The sequence below is a fragment of the Rhinoderma darwinii genome, chromosome 11, assembly GCF_050947455.1.
Source record: "Rhinoderma darwinii isolate aRhiDar2 chromosome 11, aRhiDar2.hap1, whole genome shotgun sequence".
Lineage (NCBI taxonomy): Eukaryota > Metazoa > Chordata > Amphibia > Anura > Rhinodermatidae > Rhinoderma > Rhinoderma darwinii.
Window position 1 is genome coordinate 96666079 of NC_134697.1, and position 19730 is coordinate 96685808.

Sequence of the window (19730 nt, forward strand, 5' to 3'; positions counted from 1 at the left end):
ATCTAATCCTATCATGTGTGATACTGCCTGCTGAGCCGTGTATCTAATCCTATCATGTGTGATACTGCCTGCTGAGCTCTGTATCTAATCCTATCATGTGTGATACTGCCTGCTGAGCCGTGTATCTAATCCTATCATGTGTGATACTGTCTGCTGAGCTGTGTATCTAATCCTATCATGTGTGATACTGTCTGCTGAGCTGTGTATCTAATCCTATCATGTGTGATACTGTCTGCTGAGCTGTGTATCTAATCCTATCATGTGTGACACTCTCTGCTGAGCCGTGTATCTAATCCTATCATGTGTGACACTCTCTGCTGAGCCGTGTATCTAATCCTATCATGTGTGATACTGTCTGCTGAGACACTGTATCTAATCCTATCATGTGTGATACTGTCTGCTGGGCTGTGTATCTAATCCTATCATGTATGATACTGTCTGCTGAGCTGTGTATCTAATCCTATCATGTGTGATACTGTCTGCTGGGCTGTGTATCTAATCCTATCATGTGTGATACTCTGCTGAGCTGTGTATCTAATCCTATCATGTGTGATACTCTCTGCTGAGCTGTGTATCTAATCCTATCATGTGTGATACTCTGCTGAGCTATGTATCTAATCCTATCCGTAGCTATAGGGTCGTAGTGCTATAGATATGCTGTCTCCTATACGCACGCACGTATGTATATGTGTTGGGGCTTTTCCCCCTGACATTTGAATACCTCAGTGACGCCCCCGGCTGCAGGTGCTGCTTATCACTTAGAAGAACCAGCGATGCAGCCGTCGGCCATGAGAAGAAGTTTGGGGGGGGGGGCAAGAAGAACTTTTGCTACTGTCCATAGGATGTATTAGTGGGGGTCCGACTCTCGATCAGCTGTTTTCAGGGGTCGTTGCGCTCGTATTTACATGGATTTCATTTCTGTTCATACTTTCACACCCCGTTACATTCGTAGGTATTGCACCACTGTCCCATTTACCTATTTTTTATTATTCAACACTGTATATTACATTATGATTATTACGGGGGGGGGGGGGGGGCAACCTCCTATATACGGTGTGCTTTTCTTTCTACAATGTTACATCAGCACTTTCATTTCTAATCCACACATGGAACTGAATGCACACTGGTCTACAACAACATGGCTGCTTTCTGAGGAAATTCTTACTACAGGAAGTGTTCTCAACATACTTGAGCGCCCTCTAGTGATGAAGGACAAAACAGCAGGGTGTCCTCTTGGTAATCCATAATAGTTTCTGATATCCGGGTCCACTTCCAGGTGAGAACTAACTCCACTGTCATTCCACGTGAGACTCCTCCACCCTGATATATATATATATATATATATATGCAGCACGGTGGCTCAGTGGTTAGCTCTGTTTCCTTGCAGCGCTGGGGTCCTGAGTTCCAAGGACAACATCTGCATGGAGTTTGTATGTTCTCCCCATGTTTGCGTGGGTCTCCTCAGGGTACTCCGGTTTCCTCCCACACCCCGAAAACATACCAATATGGAATTTAGATTGTGAGCCCCAATGGGGACAGTAAAAGAGGACCTCTGTACATCGCTGCGTGATATGTTGGTGCTATATAAGTAACTGAAATTAAATAATGACAGGACATGCTGATATGAACATGCTGATATGATATGACATCACAGGACATGCTGATATGATATATGACATCACAGGACATGCTGATATGATATATGACATCACAGGACATGCTGATATGATATATGACATCACAGGACATGCTGATATGATATATGACATCACAGGACATGCTGATATGATATATGACATCACAGGACATGCTGATATGATATATGACATCACAGGACATGCTGATATGATATATGACATCACAGGACATGCTGATATGATATATGACATCACAGGACATGCTGATATGATATATGACCTCACAGGACATGCTGATATGATATATGACCTCACAGGACATGCTGATATGATATATGACCTCACAGGACATGCTGATATGATATATGACATCACAGGACATGCTGATATGATATATGACATCACAGGACATGCTGATATGATATCAGCATGTCCTGTGATGTCATATATCATATCAGCATGTCCTGTGATGTCATATATCATATCAGCATGTCCTGTGATGTCATATATCATATCAGCATGTCCTGTGATGTCATATATGATATATGACATCACAGGACATGCTGATATGATATATGACCTCACAGGACATGCTGATATGATATATGACCTCACAGGACATGCTGATATGATATATGACATCACAGGACATGCTGATATGATATATGACATCACAGGACATGCTGATATGATATATGACATCACAGGACATGCTGATATGATATGACATCACAGGACATGCTGATATGATATATGACCTCACAGGACATGCTGATATGATATATGACCTCACAGGACATGCTGATATGATATATGACCTCACAGGACATGCTGATATGATATATGACATCACAGGACATGCTGATATGATATATGACATCACAGGACATGCTGATATGATATATGACATCACAGGACATGCTGATATGATATATGACATCACAGGACATGCTGATATGATATATGACATCACAGGACATGCTGATATGATATATGACCTCACAGGACATCAAACGCTGTATAGAATATACTGCGTTTTCTCTTGACTAGGTCAAAGTCCTCTTGGCTGGAGACACAGTCTAGTTAAACACAGTGGGCAGAATGTATACAGGCTGCCGTTTCGTACGCCCGTTTTAACCGCTTCCTGCCACGGCCATTTTTTTTATTTCGATTTTTCCTCCTCACCTTCCAAAAGCCATAACTTTAGGTTTTTTTCCCGGCGATTGAGGGCGTATTTTTTGCGGGGAGAGCTGTCGTTTCTATCTGCGCCATTTTGGGCTACATGACACTTTTTGATCACTTCTCCGTTCTATTTTTTTGCGGCAGATGAGGTGACCCAAAAAATAACGGTTCTGACGTTTACATTTTTTTTTACGTCGTTCACCGTGCGGGTTTAATAACGTTATATTGCAATAGTTCTGACTTACGAACGCGGGGATTCCAGGTGTGGTAATTATTAGGGTTTTTTACATTGCGTTTGAGAGTTTGTCTGTTTTTATCACTTTTACCATTTTCTTTATATATATATATATATATATATATATATATATATATATATATATATATATATATAAAAGATCTTAATTTAACTGTATTAAACTTATTTTATTAGTTCTAGGGGACTTGAACCAGCGATCGTTGGATCGTTTGCATGATATACTGTAATACTAATGTATTGCAGTTTATCGTTCTACTTCGTCTCCTGTCGATAGAGCTTAATAGGAGTACAGAGATGGCAGACCTGGGGGCCTTCATAAGGTCTCCGTGCTACCATCAGCACCCCGAGATCACATGGGGGGGAGCCGATGCCATATCAAAGTGGGCCGTCCCCTGTTTCTAATGGCTTAGATGCCGACACGCTATGAAGCACGCTCAGCCCGTGAGTCCGCTCCATAGTGCCCTACCCAACTTCCACCGTATATATATGTGTCGCATCTTTCGGCCAACCATGCTCCACAAATGTGGCGCAATGACCTTAGCCGTGCACCACTATTGTAGAGCCATGGCCGGGTGCCATCCACCACCCCCCCCCTTCCGGTTCTGCCGGTGTCAGACCCGCGCCATGCTGAGAGAGCCTAAGGGGATCCAGGGCGGAGAAGAGAAGCGGTAAGGTCAGCATACTCACCGCACCCTTTTAGGAAGCCTATCCTTTTTCCAGAAAAGTGGTATAAAAAGGGCAAAATACAAATTGCGCCTTTAAGCCTCTTTTCTGCCCCAGTCTTGTACCTAAAAAACCAGACTATAAGATAGAACATCGTTTTGGATAGTCCTAGAGGCCTCACAGAACAGATTTTTTTAGGTTCTAGATCTCCTTAAGGTGATGACTTCTGTTCATGGGTTGACCTTCTCCATCTCACATAGCCAATGATTGGGGTTAGGAGGAGATCACTAGTTGTATTGTATTGAGGGCCACCAGGCCTCAGGGGATCGGGAGAGATCCAGTTGTGAAGAGGATTTTGAGTTGACCGCCCCTAAGTTGTCCTGCATCTTGCCTTCCATAACCCCTGAACCCCCTAGAATTTTCCACACCCACATAGTACTTCTCGGGATTAAATCCCCCCCCCCCTCAGATACTGGTTCTTATGTTCTTCATCATGTCTATAAACGTTTCTTAGGTTGGGTTTTTACAGGAAGATAAAGGTTCCCGTAAGACCTACTTCTTGATAATTATCTCTGTATATTCAGACGTAATACATTTTTACTCTGTGGGGTGTAGAAAGGCCGTGCCTTGCCCCACCAATTTGACTACCCCAGCCCCATCAAACAACAAAAAATAAAAAAAAGTATGCGCTCCTCTTCGCTTCTCCCCACCGGGTCCATCTGTATGCCGCCGTTCATACCAGATCCTGATGCCGGGCAGTGTCAGGACGTTGACGTCGACCCAGCGCTCAGGACGTTTAGTGTTGTCGCATATAAGTCCCGGGCGCTACTTGGCCTCAGGATCTTGTATGAGCCGCGGCATGCTGAGGAAGCCTGAGGGGACCCGGAAGGGAGAAGCGATGAGTATAATTTTTTTTTTACATTTTATGTCCAATGGGGGAAGGAATATATGGCTCATGGTCACGGTCATCACGTCGCATTTTAGAGATCCAAGGGTTTTGAATCAGGGAAGGTTTTGACCATGACCTGGTCTGGATGTCGGTGGTTTGAAGGAACCTTGTGTTACCATTGTACGAATTGGGGCCATGAGTTCCTCATGGATAGTTGTGAAATGTTTTTCTTATCAGGCTTTACGCAGTGGTCATTGGGAATAATCCTGTAGTAGAAGAATTGTCGTGGAGGTCACCAATGAACTTGTGTATGGTCCTCCAAAACGTCAACGCTCCAGGATGGTTCCAGACACGGTTTCAAACTTTGACTACTTGTCTTGTAGGGCTTATTCAGATCTTCTGAGCCTCCTTCACTTATCGCATATCGATATATAATTGAATCCTTCTCTTTTCAGCTGATGTCCACTGCTCCCAGCGGTCCTGATGTCATGATGGATTCTACACTACAAGGTGACTCTGCTCTTTTACTGTTTACATTATTCTCATGATGATTCTTCTCGATACCTCCTTTTTTACATCCTCCAGGTTGAGTTGAGGTTCTATAGTCCGGGTCTCAATTTTTTGACCATCTTCCTATCAGTAGCCCTTTGAGATCTTCGTACGTTCATGAGAACTTCAGTTTTAACTGGCCATAGACATTGGATGGAAATCTGCCCTTAAAAGGGAATTCTTAACCTCCACATTTATGGTATATCCACCAGTATGCCATAAATGTCTGATAGATGTGTGTGCTAGCTCTAGGACCCGCACCTATATCGAGAAGGCGGGCACCCAACCACCGTTTCACCTGGTGAGGCAACCGCAAGCTTCTGCTGGACCTTTAAGGCCCATTATTGTGTCTGGGCCCACGGGAGAATCCTCTGGTTCTCTGGTGGGCCAGTCCGACCCTGACCAGGTTCCTCAAAACTTGATTGGGAGGTTAAAGTATTTTTGTAGAAATCCATCATAGTGATTAATTTTGGAATCGGATGGGAATAATTTATTTTTTTCATATTGAAGCTCAATGTCTTCGCATGTAGACACAGATCTTAGTCCAGCGCTCTTTCTGTAGGGTGATAGAGGCCACCTAAGGGTCTCCTATGTGCAGCACATACAATTGGCTACTTTTCGGGGGCATTTGTTTCCTGGGCACAAAAGCCGTGTAGGAAAGAACAGGAGAACACTTTTTGGGCCAAGTATAGTGGAATACTTTCGGCATTGTGTGGCACTTATTGGGGTAATGTATGGCGCAGTTTTTAGGATGATTTGTCTCTTTCCCAGGGAAAGAACTTGGTGCGCTCCATATAATGTCTTCTACCGAGCTTAGACCTTAAACCATACTTGGTTTACCTCTCTGAATTTTCAGATTATTTCTCGATATTTGAACCCTTTTTCCATAAGATTTCAGTCACATTTTAAATTTGCATGTTATATAAACTTTAATCCAAATTGAAGTCATGTTGAAGACTAACAAAATTTTTTCATTTTATGTTAATCTGATGTAGAATGGAGAGTAAACTATTTGGCATCAATGACCGATAGCTGCCAAAGTAATAAAGAGAAGACCTTCCGTCTAGGTCGTATTGTCAGCTTAGAGGCACAGTATCCAAGACTCCGTCTCATACAGAGGGAATGGGATGAAGACCACACTTTGCCCTCGGGCACCCTACTTCAGCCAATTGAGGTCGGCAAGTCTTCAGAGAAATATTCTCCTTCGGATATCCAGGATCTGTTCGTCCCTGATATTCGGGGAAGTGTTCCGAAGACTATAGAGCTACAAGGTCCTCCTGGAATTGGAAAGACTTTGACCTCACGAAAGATCTTGCAGGACTGGGCTTCCAGAAGTCTCTTTGGAGATTTAACTTTTGTCTTTTATATGAGCTGTAGAGCAATTAACAATATCTGGTAACGTTAACATTACTGGACTCTTAGCCGAAGCCTGTAATTTACAATGTTCTGATGATCTGATCAAGTCCATTTTTAACGACCCAGAGAAAATACTTCTAGTTATTGATGGTTTTGATGAGCTGCAATGGACAGGAGAGGATGACTTCATGGAACATGGAGACCCCTTTCAGGAGACCCACAAAGAAATCTTTCTCAGAGCTTTGTTTCGGAAGGAAATGCTCAGTGAAACTTCATTAATTATCACCACCAGAACCTCTTCATTAAAGAAGATAAAGGACTATGTCCAGTCTGCATTTCACTTTGAACTTCTTGGATTTACAGAAAAAAACCTGGATGAACATGTCCAAAGCTTTTTAAAAAATAACAAGGGAGCGGACGAAGCTCTTGCGTTAATAAAGGGCAATAAAGCCCTAAGATCCATTTGCGGTGTTCCACTAAAGTGTTGGATGGTCTGCAACATACTAAGGCAGGGGATAAAAGAGAACGTTTTGACCCTCAAAACAACCACTTCAATCTATTTGCTCTACGTAAAGAGTTTGATGAAGAATCTGGACCCCAGCCAGCCCGTGTTCGCCCTCCTCAAGAAGCTTTGTGCGTTAGCCAATGAAGGCGTATTAAATCAGAGAACTCTGTTTGAGGAAGAAGATCTCAGAAGACATGGACTCGCGACCGCAGAAGTGGAATCAGTGTTTTTGAATAAAAATATCTTCTCCTATGATGTTGAGGTTCAGTCTTCCTTCAGCTTCGTTCATATGAGCGTACAGGAATATTTGGCCGCTCTGTATTACGTACTGGAAGAAGAGAATTCCTGACATACAGAAGACTCCTTTCTACCGGAGGTCTGCCGCAGTGAATCTTTTTCTGATCACTCTGAATATCACCCATATTTATCCAGAACTGTGAGATTCCTCTTTGGTCTCCTCAATGAAAAGCAATTACAGGAGTTTGCGCACCTTGTGGGCTGCAATGTTTCATTAAGAACAAGACCAGCCATGGAAAAGTGGATCACAAGTGGCAAGCCCTCTGGTTTTTCCACCGATTCTATATACTACGTATACGAGACGCAGGACGATTCCTCTGTTTGTAAAGTTTTTAGTACCGAGACGTTACAAATTGGATCTGGTTCATATTATGGAGTTGTGGAAAATGTCTGCACCAAAGAACTTCTCTATTGTCTGGAAAATTGCGGAGGCTTCAGTGAGCTTACCCTAGAAGACTATGTTTTTCACCCAGAAGACTCGGAAATATTGTTTCCACTGTTCCATAGATCTTCAAAGATCTGGTAAGTATTAAAGTCTTTGACATGTAGTGTCACCGAATCCATTCTATGGGAGGGGAAATTAATATTCCTGTTTTTTTACATCGCCTTAAAAGGATATTCATAGCTTAAATTTAGTTGGACTGTTCAGTTACCCTTGAAGAAGTGGAGACAGCCATGGACCCCGTTCCGTCGAATAGTTGAAAGCTAAAATAATCAGCATCTTTTTCTTCAGCTTTACAAGGTGTGGATTTTCAGAAGACACCGAAAAATCTCAAAACACTTTCTGGTTGTGTAGTCCGGACAGTAAAATACAGGAGTTGTGGTGAGTTCTGATGGTGACTTTTTCTCTACCAGCTTTACTCCCTCCTCTTGACCTTGGGCTTCGCTCATAAACCTCTTTCTTGTTTTTTACCCAACAGAAATTACTTTTTTCTTTTGAAAATCAAAACATGTTCCCAGATGTTTTTATTTTTAATTTCAGTTTGCAGGTTTGTGTCTTGATCCCGACATTCTTCAGATATCTCAGCAATTTTATCTCTTCAAGCCAAACACTCACCAAACTTCTTCTAAGTCACTATAAACTGACGGAATCTGATATTAAGTATCTGTGTGGAGGTCTCCAGCATCCGGGCTGCGCTCTACAGGAGCTGGGGTGAGAATTTAACTATGAATGCTATGGAATTTTAGAGTCAAATGTCCAGTCCTCCAAGTCATAGGATTTAGTAACCTAGTTATATAGGTTGAAAAAAGACCCCGGTCCATCAAGTTCAGCCTTTCTCAATAAACTACATGTCATTCATTGCTAGATTAATTATTACCCTCCATGCTGTTCGTCAGTAAATAATCATCTCGCCTTTATAAATGCTGACATAGTATCTCCCATTACTACCTCTTGGGGTCGGGGATTCCATAGTGTGACTGCTCTAACTGTAAAGAACCCTTTCCTATAATGATGTCTGAAACGCCTTTCTTTGTAGAGTCCTTGTAAGGAACAGATCCTGTGCTAGTTCTCTGTACTGACCACACATATATTTATACATGTTAATAAGATCACATCTAAGGCGTCTTTTTTTTTTTTTCTGAGCTGAACAAGTCCGATTTCTCTAGCCTTCCCTTGTCCCATTTAATACTCTAGTCGCCGCCTTTGAACCCTCTCCAGTTCTCCTATATCCTTTTTACAATTTCGAGTCCAAAACTGAATTCCATATTCAAGATGTGGCCTCACAAGAAATTCATAGAGGGGTAATATTACATGTATCGAGGGGTAATATTACATTTGAATAACAGGTTTTTATCTCTCTTTTTTTTTTTTGTGTGTACACCCTAAAATCCCATTTGCTTTTGCAGCTGCTGCCTGACATTGAGTGCTGCCTCATAGCTTATTTGTTACTGGAATACCCAGGTCCTTCTCTTGTTCCGTTATCCCCAGCTTTATTCCATTTAATGTAAATGCAGTAATACTATTATTGCGTCCTAGGTGTCTTACTTTACATTTATCAACATTAAATTTCATCTGCCATGTTTTTGCCCATGCTGCCATCATATCTCGTTTTAATACCTACTTCTGCAGAATAAATAATTGTGACCTAAGAGCGTCCAGTTGTGAGGAACTCGGCTCTTCTCTCAAGACAAACCGTTCTCTCCTAAAACTTGACCTAGCGTTGAATCCCCTGGAAGACCTTGGAGTGAAATTTCTTTGTGATGGACTCCGATACCCAGGATGCACTGTCCAAAACTTCAGGTGATAATTCTATAATATTCAACAGGACATTCTAAAACATATCTTGTTGTCACACATAAGTGTCGGAATCCAGGGGAAAACTTTTAAGATGTGATCCAATTAACTCTTCTCTTCCTTAACGTTTCTCCACAAAACCCAATATTGGGTGAAGGTAAAGACTTGACCAGTCCAGAACTTTCGTTATTTTCCCCTTGCCCTTCAGATGTAAGCTTGTTTTTGCCAGACATATTTTCCAGGTGCCAAGAAGGCAGAGCCCCCCACACTACCACACTACTACCATCTTACGTAACTGACCAAATGTTACTAAACCATGACCTTACCTAAGGTTGGGGAGGCTGCAGGTCATTGGATGTTCTTCTTGGATGTTCTGTAATTTCCTGGATGAGTTTTTGACATTTTGGGTTGACCTCTCCTAAAAGTTCACCACCATCCCATGTCTGGGGACAAACGCAATAAAAGGGCACATCTAGAAGTGGGTAAATACCTTATCACAGCGCTGTGCATGAATGAAGTGACCTTCTGATGAACATAGTCATTATGGTCCATCTCAATAGAAACCATTTATCAAATGTAAGTCTGTTGTTGAGAGTATATTGTTCCATCAGGATGGATTATTCTAGTGTCACCTCCGCCTGCTGTGATGACTTCCGCTCTGTCCTTATTTCCAACCGGTCCCTCACCACACTGTTCTTAATGGATGAAGCACTCCAAGATACAGGAGCTAAACTTCTGTGTGAAGGACTCAAGCACCCGGACTGTACCCTGCAGGAGCTGAGGTCAGGGTTATACTTTGATTTAAAGGTAACATTTAATTAGTCTTTCATATGTCAAAAAATGACATTGGTTTCGGAACTCCGACCGACAACCGCTCCTCAAATAAAGGGAATGCATTAGTCTTTAGTTCCCGTTGCGCCAAAAAAATTCCTTTACAATGTTCAGATCAAGGCACATTGATTTGCATTGCATCACATCATAAGTTTCTAATTATGGAAAAGTCCAATTGGTTCTGGAGGACAGTTGAAATAATTGTGGGGCCTCGTCATTCGGAAATTGGGTGTCATCTTCTCATTTGTCTAAATGACCTATCGGGAAATTTATGAAGCTGGATTTCCCCTTTTGGTCTTGACTGAAAATATGATGGGTCACATAATTTACCTTCTCTTCATTGCAGTATACATGAAAGTAGTCTCGCCTCATCATGCTGTGAACATTTCTGCTCGGTGCTTCTTACAAACCGCAACCTCCGGATTTTGGATCTTACGTATAATAATCTGGAGGACTCTGGCATCAAAATTCTATGTGAAGCCCTCAGAAGTCTGGACTGTACCCTGCAGGAACTGATGTAAGGTTTCCAAATTAAATTCTAGAGGACTCCTGATGAGGAGCATTGTGGAGTCGGTAATAATGGGGTATGAGCCGGTATCCTGTTGTCTTCCCTCTCCTCAGCCTTTCCCATTGTAAGCTGACCTTCTCCTCTTGTGATGACCTTCGATCGGTTATCACCACAAGTCGATCTCTCACCAAACTCGATCTAACGTGGAATAATCTAGAAGACTCCGGCGTTGACATTTTGTGTGAGGGGCTCAAAGATCAAAGTTGTATCTTGAAGGAGCTGGGGTGAGAATTAGGCGGTATTTACGTGTCTCCAGGTAGAAATGTGCTTCACTGTACCATCAATTTTATTCCAAAAATTACAGTTGAAAATGTACCCAAATGACGAGATTAGTAAAGTTGTTGAAATTGGCTTTTGGGTTGTCCATTTTCCCAGTAAAACATTTGTTCGTGTGTCGTACTTTCTTTTGTGCAGTTTGTATGGCTGTGACCTGACGTCATCCTCTTATGAATATCTTCAATCTGTTCTTGTTGTCACTCGGTCTCTGACCAAGCTGAACCTTGACCGAAACCAAATTGAAGATTCTGGTGTGAAAGTTCTTTGCGAGACCCTCAAAGATCCACGTTGTGTCCTGCAGACGTTGAGGTGACCAAAGATGAAATCCGAAGGTTTGGGTTGTATCTTTTAGCAGTAAAGGTGTGATCCATACAATATTTTGTATTCTGCAAAGAGAGGATGTAATGATGAATAGTGGCTCGTGACACCACAAGTCCTCTATAAAGGGTCTCCACCTTCATACAACTTCATACAACTTTCCACTATCGGCTCGTACGTGTAACCCTTTGCTGGAAGTTTCTTCTGTAGTTGAGCCATGGGTTGACAACACCTGGTGGACTCACAGGTCACTTTAGATTTCTGTTGACCTATGATGTACCACAATGAAACCCTTGGTTGTTTCGCGAAGAAATCCACCCCTCACCCTAAAGTCTTATGATTTTCTTTACCGAGGTCGAAGAAGGAGACAAGTTAAACAAATGTAACGTCTTCTACTTTACTTTTGTGTTGGCTCCAATGAAAGGAAAATAAAATTCCACCATCTCACCAAATATTTTTTTCTAACCACCACTATTTTTTGGTCATTGCTATTTCTTTGTACAGAGTCGGCTATTGTAATTTGAACTCTACTTCCTGTGAAGAATTTCATGACGTTCTTAAAAAAAGCAAGACCCTGAAGGTGCTTGATGTCTCCATTAATGTAGATGAAGATCAGCCCCAAGTGGAGGTCGATGCTATGTGTAAGAGGCTTGAACATCCGGCCTCTCGCTTATGGAAGAATGTGTAAGTGTTCCTTTATTTGTTAAGTAAAGATCTAGGCCAAATTGAGGGAGCCAGAGATGGACCATATGTTATTTGTAGTTGGATATTACGTTATTTAAAAAAAAAATATATCTTCTCAAGGGGAACGTCTAGATACGTTCCTCACCATCCCTTAGTCAAAATCTCTGACTAGTTTATTTGGGTTAGGACAATCTTGTGGAATTGATTAACCCTTCATGATGGATTTTTTGCAGGACTCCAGATGGAACCTATGTATATTTTACATACACAAAAGGCAATTGAGGGTTTGGCTGTTCACCTATGGCTTTAAAGGTAAAGTTTTGGAGTGTATAAGCCAGTCTCTTTGACTTCTAGGAGCAGGAACTTTACTGTATTTGTCTAATTCTTACTGATAAAATTTCATATCTATATGTGGTCATCTTCTTCTATATGTGGTCATCTTCTTCTATATGTGGTCATCCTTTTCTGTATGTGGTCATCTTCTTCTGTATGTGGTCATCTTCTTCTGTATGTGGTCATCTTCTATATGTGGTCATCTTCTATATGTGGTCATCTTCTTCTATATGTGGTCATCTTCTTTATGTGGTCATCTTCTTTATGTGGTCATCTTCTTTATGTGGTCCTCTTCTTTATGTGGTCATCTTCTATATGTGGTCATCTTCTATATGTGGTCATCTTCTATATGTGGTCATCTTCTTTATGTGGTCATCTTCTTTATGTGGTCATCTTCTTTATGTGGTCATCTTCTTTATGTGGTCATCTTCTTTATGTGGTCCTCTTCTATATGTGGTCATCTTCTATATGTGGTCATCTTCTTTATGTGGTCCTCTTCTGTATGTGGTCATCTTCTTCTGTATGTGGTCTTCTCCTATGTGTCGTCTTCTCCTATGTGTCGTCTTCTCCTATGTGTCGTCTTCTCCTATGTGTCGTCTTCTCCTATGTGTCGTCTTCTCCTATGTGTCGTCTTCTCCTATGTGTCATCATCTTCGTCTTCTTCTATATGTGGTCATCTCCTTCTTCTATATGTGGTCATCTTCTTCTTCTATATGAGGTCATGATAAGCTAGGTTCGCCCATCTATGGTAGCCAATGTGACTTTTTTTTCTAGTAATTTGTCCAAATTTGTTTGTACTGTATATCCATGAGATATGAACGATCTGGATAACCACTCAATGAAGCTACGTATGTTTGATTATTTGGGAATATTGACTGGGTCCTGACACAGAAATTCCTTTGATTTTTCAGACCTGAGGAACAGAAGACACTAGAACTTGTTCTCGGCAATGATCTACCTGACGTTTTTACCAGTTTTTGCAGGACTCAAGATGGAACCTATGTATATTTTACATACACAAAAGGCAATTGAGGTTTTGGCTGTTCACCTATGGCTTTAAAGGTAAAGTTTTGGAGTGTATAAGCCAGTCTCTTTGACTTCTAGGAGCAGGAACTTTACTGTATTTGTCTAATTCTTACTGATAAAAGTTTCATATCTATATGTGGTCATCTTCTTCTATATGTGGTCATCCTCTTCTGTATGTGGTCATCTTCTTCTGTATGTGGTCATCTTCTTCTGTATGTGGTCATCTTTTTCTATATGTGGTCATCTTCTATATGTGGTCATCTTCTTTATGTGGTCCTCTTCTGTATGTGGTCATCCTCTTCTGTATGTGGTCATCCTCTTCTGTATGTGGTCATCCTCTTCTGTATGTGGTCATCCTCTTCTGTATGTGGTCATCCTCTTCTGTATGTGGTCATCCTCTTCTGTATGTGGTCGTCTTCTCCTATGTGGTCGTCTTCTCCTATGTGGTCGTCTTCTCCTATGTGGTCGTCTTCTCCTATGTGGTCGTCTTCTCCTATGTGGTCGTCTTCTCCTATGTGGTCGTCTTCTCCTATGTGGTCGTCTTCTCCTATGTGGTCGTCTTCTCCTATGTGGTCGTCTTCTCCTATGTGGTCGTCTTCTCCTATGTGGTCGTCTTCTCCTATGTGGTCGTCTTCTCCTATGTGGTCGTCTTCTCCTATGTGGTCGTCTTCTCCTATGTGGTCGTCTTCTCCTATGTGTCGTCTTCTCCTATGTGTCGTCTTCTCCTATGTGTCGTCTTCTCCTATGTGTCGTCTTCTTCTATGTGTCATCTTCTATGTGTTGTCTTCTCCTATGTGTCGTCTTCTTCTTCTTCTTCTTCTTCTTCTATATGTGGTCTTCTTCTTCTATATGTGGTCATCTTCTTCTTCTTCTATATGTGGTCATCTTCTTCTCCTTCTTCTTCTCTATGTGGTCATCTCCTTCTTCTCTATGTGGTCATCTCCTTCTTCTTCTCTATGTGGTCATCTCCTTCTTCTTCTCTATGTGGTCATCTTCTTCTTCTATATGAGGTCATGATAAGCTAGGTTCATCTATGGTAGCCAATGTGACTTTTTTCTAGTAATTTGTCCAAATTTGTTTGTAATGGATATCGATGAGATATGGACGATCTGGATAACCACTCAATGAAGCTACGTATGTTTGATTATTTGGGAATATTGACTGGGTCCTGACATAGAAATTCCTTTGATTTTCAGACCTGAGGAACAGAAGACACTAGAACTTGTTCTCGGCAATGATCTACCTGGCGTTTTTACCAGTTTCTTCACGTGGCGCGCTATAACCCCCAAAAAAATTATTGACAATTTTTTAAATAATATTTCATTTTTAAATATATAAAGGTTTGTGCTGGTGGTTTCATCTGTTCTAGAGCAATGGTGGTCAACCCACTAAATTATGGGGGCCTCAACTGCAGCTCCTGCACATTTTATTGTAGTGGTCCGCTTGCAGCGTACAGGGGGTCTTGCGTGCGCTGTAACTCTCTATGATAATAGGAGATCTAGAAATAGCCAAACACAGAGCTGCCGCACGCTGAAGTCCATGTATAGGTCCTGCCTTTTTGAGTGTGCCAGCTACAGAATGCAAATACAGTCACAGCACCTCATATAGCGAGAGCTGCCTGCATGCAATAACCACAAAGCTGCTAAATACAGCAACAGCCACGTGCTATTCATATATAGTGCCCCAGGGAGCAGCCATTCGGCATCCATCATATCCCCCTATATAGAGTGCAGCCACAGGTGCCCCCTCATATAGAGTCCAATCTTATACCCCATATAAAATGCATCCACATCTGCCCGCCATATGGAGTCCAGCTATATCCCCCATTTAAAGTCCAGTCAGATGCCCATCATAATGCAGCCATGTGCCACATATGGGGTCCGGTTGCCCTGAATGGCCACTTTATTAGAAACACCGGTCCTTTTGCATTTGAAGTTTCACTGTGTATGGAAATTAGACATGTGACCCCGGAGTGCAAAATAAAATCAAGTGAGCAAGTTTTTCGGAGATCAGTTTCAGCGTAAATCCACATTAGAATCGGAAAATCGAGCGAGTTGGAACGAGACGCGGTCATCAGTGCTAGACTAGCCGGCGCCAGTATTTCAAAAACTGGCAACGTTGTGGGATTTTTTTGTACAACGGTGTCTAGAGAATACTGAGAATGGGAGAATCGAGAAAAAATACCTAGCAAAATGGGATCCTAGGGACGTCGTTGAAAGGGGTCAGATGTGGATGTCAAGAATCGTTCTGATGAACAGGCCGGTGCACCGTCAAGCCAATTGCTGCCGAATACAACGCTGGTCATCCAACTAGCGTGTCCGAACGCACAAGTCGTAGTTCCTGAGCACGGATGGCCTATAACCGCAGACGACCACTTCCAGCGCCATTGTGGTCAAAGGGAAAAACAAAGACCAGGCTCCAGTGGGCAAAAGAGCACAAAACTTGGATCACTGAGCACCCCAGGTCCTCTGATACCTGTGGATGGACATTTGAACAGAAGGGCTGACCTAAGTATTGTGGCCGACCAAGTTCATCCCTTCATAAGAGCTGTTTACCCTCTGGCGGAAAGACGCTTTAATAGATATAGTGGAATCTACGCCACGACAAACTGCTGCAGTTCTGAAGGCCAAAGGAAGTCCAACATGCCAATTGCAGTTTTAGGAGGATTCTTTAGTTGGCAGCGAGACAGATCATTGATCGGCGCTCGTTTGCTCCTGTCACAGGGCGCTACGTATGGGGACGAGCGATCATTACTACGATCGCTCGTCCCCAAACGTTTCTATTACGTCGTTATTTACATCAGGAAATGAGCTGCCGATGAACGGGCCTGTGTCTCGTCTCTCCGCCTGCTCGGGGGGTGTAATTTAGCAGCGTCAAACCATGGATATTGTAAATGGAGACAGTACTAATTTCTCGCAGCTTGCACAAACAGGAACAACATAGTGTCAGGCAGCTGAGAGCGATACAATCACAATTTGGCACGGTAACTCGAACACAACAATTGTTTTACACTGTCCCTGGAGAAGTTTACTTTGGTCTGTACGCTACTGGCCCTTTTAGACGTGCTCCCCAAAACAACTTTCACACTTGAAGATGCACAAGCTGAAGATGCCCCGAAGCCAAGAGTGACCACGGCCCCCCGCACCACGTCTATCCAAAGTTATTGTAATAACTGGGACCTGTGTAGTAAACTACATGGGCGCCGGTTACTCCAGTAACATTATACTTACCCTCCCCGCTCCAGAGTCAGGTCCGGGCGCAACGTCCTGACGTGTTTCAGCATCGCTCCATTATGTGCACACAAACGTCATGGCACTGAATAACGTCGGGACCCACGCTGCGCCCGGAGATGAGGACCCGATTCAGGAGCGAGGATGCGAAGTATAATAATACTGTCTGCAAGGCCCTGTATCTAATCCTATCATGTGTGATACTGTCTTCTGAGCTCTGTATCTAATCCTATCATGTGTGATACTGTCTGCTGAGCTGTGTATCTAATCCTATAATGTGTGATACTGTCTGCTGAGCTCTGTATCTAATCCTATCATGTGTGATACTGTCTGCTGAGCTGTATCTAATCCTCTCATGTGTGATACTGTCTACTGAGCTGTGTATCTAATCCTATCATGTGTAATACGGTCTGTTGAGCCGTGTATCTAATCCTATCATGTGTGATACTGTCTGCTGAGCTGTGTATCTAATCCTATCATGTGTGATACTGTCTGCTGAGCTGTATCTAATCCTATCATGTGTGATACTGTCTGCTGAGCTGTATCTAATCCTATCATGTGTGATACTGTCTGCTGAGCTGTGTATCTAATCCTATCATGTGTGATATTGTCTGTGTGATGACATTACATTCCATGTGACCGGTGCTGCAGCGTCATCCAGGGAGGCCGGACCGTACTGCACAGGAGGGACGTGTCGCCATAACAACGGCCTGGGTAAGTATAAGCGTTTTTTATTGCTGCTTTTCGTCCGAAAAAACGCCCCACAATGCGCCTGTCACAGTCTCCGTCTTTCCCCGCTGCTTACGAGCAATGAAACCATCAGATTGTATGAGTGCGTCTCTCGTTCTTCTTTCTCTAAGACAAACATATTTGTGTTTCCATAATAACAATTTTAATACAATAAAAGAAAATTTAAACTGAAATCCTTGTCAGACGCCAAGTTACTTCATTTTCCAGAAACGGCGTCTTCCACGAATCGTCTCTTTATTCCTTCGAAAGAAACCGTTAAAATATTATCATGAAAATGTAAGAGCTAAAAAAAGTCTATCGCAAAGCATGAAGAGTGAGCGAACGCGGCAGTATAGGGTAGTGCGGGGCAAATATTCTAGAGGGCTCTCAGGGGTTTCCCTATGGGGTATAAAGGCCATTCCAGGGGGCTCAGGGGCCAATCTCAAGTCCAGTAAGAAAAAACAAAAATATCCTTGCCGAATGAGATACACCGTATTATCAGTAACCTAGCATAAAATCCTGAACATTACACAAAAACATTGTCATGGTATCAGTGATATAAAATATAATGGACCCCCCACGCTCTGCTCTATTTTAGGCCCCATCCACATCACTTTTATGCCCTATGTTTAGCCTCCGACGTACATGATTAACCCCTTCAGGACTGAGCCTGTTTTGGCCTTCAGGACGAAGCCGATTTTTCAAATCTGACGTGTCACTTTATGTGGTAATAACTCCGGAATGCTTTTGCCTATCCAAGTGATTCTGAGATTGTTTTCTCGTGACATATTGTACTTTATGTTAGGGAAAAAATTTGGTCGATAAATTCAATATTTATTTGTAAAAAACACCAAGATTTAGAGAAAATTAGCAAAAATTTGCATTTTTCTAAATTTAAATGTATCTACTTGTAAAACAGATAGTAATACCACGCAAAATACTTACTAGTTTATATCCCCCATATGTCTACTTTAGTTTGGCATCGTTTTTTGAACATCCTTTTATTTTTCTAGGACGTTACAAGGCTTAGAACTTTAGCAGCGATTTCTCATATTTTCAAGAAAATTTCAAAAGCCTATTTTTTCAGGGACCAGTTCAGTTGTGAAGTGGCTTTGAGGGTCTTCTATATTAGAAAGTCCCCAGAAGTCACCCCATTTTGAAAACTGCACCCCTCAAAGTATTCAAAACAGCATTCAGAAAGTGTTTTAACCCGTTAGGTGTTTCACAGGAATTAAAGCAAAGTAGAGGTGAAATTTACAAATTTCATTTTTTTTCCCCGAAATTTCATTTCTAATACATTTTTTCTATACCACAGAAGGTTTTACCCAAGAAATGCAACTCAATATTTATTGCCCAGATTCTGCAGTTTTTAGAAATACCCCACATGTGGCCCTAGTGCACTAATTTACTGAAATACAGGCCTCAGAAGCAAAGGAGCACCTGGTGGATTTTGAGGCCTCCTTTTTTTAGAATATATTTTAGGCACCATGTCAGGTTCGAAGAGGTCTTGTGGTGCCAAAACAGTGGAAACCCCCAAAAAGTGACCCCATTTTGGAAACTATACCCCTCAAGGAATTTATCTATGGGTATAGTTAGGATTTTGAACCCACAATTTTTTTTGCTAAATTTATTTGAATTAGTAGGTGAAGATGAAAATCTGTTTTTTTTTTTGTGAAAGAAACGTAGAAATTTTAAATTTTTGCAAGGAATAAAGTAGAAAAACACCCCAACATATGAAAAGCAATTTCTTCAGATTATAGCAATACCCCATATGTGGTAATACACTGCTGTTTGGACCCACAGCAGGCCTCAGAAGAGAAGGAGCACCATTTGGATTTCGGATTTTGCTGGAATAATTTTCAGTGCCGTGTCGCGTTTGCAATGCACTGGAGGGATGAAAACCGTGGAAACCCCCCAATAGTGACCCTATTTTGGAAACTACACCCCTCAAGGAATTTTTCTAGGGGTAAAGTTAGCATTTTGATCCCACAGTTGTTTTGCTGAATTCATTGGAATTAGTCTGTAAAGGTAAAAATCTACTTTTTTTCTGAAAGAACTTAGAAATTTTTTATTTTTACAAGGAATAAAGGAGAAAAAGCACCGCAACATTTGTAAAGCAATTTCTCCTGATTACGTAAATACACCATATGTGGTAATAAAGTGCT

General features: G+C 41.9%; 1 pseudogene; it reads left to right on the plus strand.

Annotated features, from left to right (window-relative positions):
• Positions 1–1033: 1033 nt before the first annotated feature.
• Positions 1034–14945, plus strand: LOC142663473 (NACHT, LRR and PYD domains-containing protein 12-like; annotated as a pseudogene).
• Positions 14946–19730: the final 4785 nt, after the last annotated feature.